The sequence below is a fragment of the Austrofundulus limnaeus genome, unplaced genomic scaffold (assembly GCF_001266775.1).
Source record: "Austrofundulus limnaeus strain Quisiro unplaced genomic scaffold, Austrofundulus_limnaeus-1.0 Scaffold36, whole genome shotgun sequence".
Taxonomy (NCBI): domain Eukaryota; kingdom Metazoa; phylum Chordata; class Actinopteri; order Cyprinodontiformes; family Rivulidae; genus Austrofundulus; species Austrofundulus limnaeus.
In genome coordinates, this window is record NW_013952438.1 from 2572165 (window position 1) to 2573649 (window position 1485).

Below are 1485 nucleotides of genomic sequence, written 5' to 3' on the forward strand. Positions count from 1 at the left end.
GTGTGTGTGTGTGTGTGTGTGTGTGTGTGTGTGTGTGTGTGTGTGTGTGTGTGTCTCAGTTATGTCCTGTTTTCAGTAAAATAAACATTTCCAAGAACTGATAGTTTAACTGATTTGTAAACAGAAATAAAAAGGTCAAAAGTCTCCCAGAACAAGGTGCAGAATGGACTTCTTGAAATTAAAAACGCCTCAACACCCGCCCACTCGTCTGACAGAGAGGCAGGAGTCAAAAGACTTCAATAAGCTAAATAAAGAATCAGCTCTGTGCAGGTAAACAGACAGGTTATAAATCAGTTTCTCCTGTCAGAGGTGTTAAAGTACGTATCAGTAGAACTGGTTTCTACAGGACACATTTGAGTAGTAAAAACAGTTTACATACATTTAAATAAAAGTCTTTAATCTAAGCAGCTCTCATCACTTGAGTCTATCATTTTGCAAACATTTTTTTCTCCAACAAATTTTCATTTTTTGATGCACTACAAACACATGTTGCTTCTAAATCCAGTGACACACTCCTAAAGCCAGTACTGACTCAAAACTGGATACTGACTCAAAACTGGATACTGAGATAGAGATAACAAAGTCTTATTAAAATATAAAAATTTAAATGAATGAAGTGTTACTGGAGATTCAGCAGCCTTATCAACTGAGAACTGAAGCTGATGTAAGTTGTTTTTGATACAATGGAATGGTATATTTGCCAATTGTGTAGGTGACTTTTTTTCTTCCATCTCTCCTTAAAAATAATATTCTCTTATTAATTGTTAAAGTAATACTCAGTCAAATAGTTATCAATACTTAGTACCTTATCAGATGTAACATCAGTCATGAAGCATGAAAGAGTAAAGGGCAGGGGTTTTCCTCCAGGCTAGTCTAATAACCAGCCTGTTTTTATCTTCTTCCAGGTTTATAAATCAGCTCTTTCTCAAAAACAACATACTGGTGTGAAAGAACATTTGCTAGTATTACATGCATGGAACCATTTGTTTAGTCTGCTGTTATTTTAACTGAACAATGTCACCAATGTTGTGTCATCAGCAGGTGTAATGAGCTGGTTCGTTTTAATATAGCAGCACAGTCATGTGTCAGCAGAGCAAATACCAGAGTTCTGAGTACACACCCTTGGGGGACTCCTGTGCTCTGCATGATGAAGGTCTGCATACATTCAGGCAATTCGTTTTTTTTTTTTTCATTTGAAACAAAAAAAATGAAAAAAAAAATGAAAAAAGCACTCGGGTCAGTGTATCTTTTGGTCWTTGGATTTTCATTTTAGAAACGGATATTAAAAAACAAGAAACGAGTGGATGTTAGATTTTTGTTTTAAAATACTGAAATTAAAATTAAAATACAAAGCCATTCTCATTCTTAGTGTCAAAAGGGGATAAAAATGATTTGAGTTTCATTTTCTGTTTCGGATAGCAAAAAAGAAAATTAATTTAAGACAGAAACGAAAAAAGGCTTGTATTTTACGACTATCTATTCCCC

At 34.6% G+C, this 1485-nt stretch overlaps 1 protein-coding gene across 2 annotated transcripts in view; it reads right to left on the minus strand.

Moving 5' to 3' along the window:
- Positions 1–1485, minus strand: part of ttc33 (tetratricopeptide repeat domain 33) — a 21122-nt gene that overhangs the window by 12543 nt on the left and 7094 nt on the right. The window lies entirely within an intron of this gene.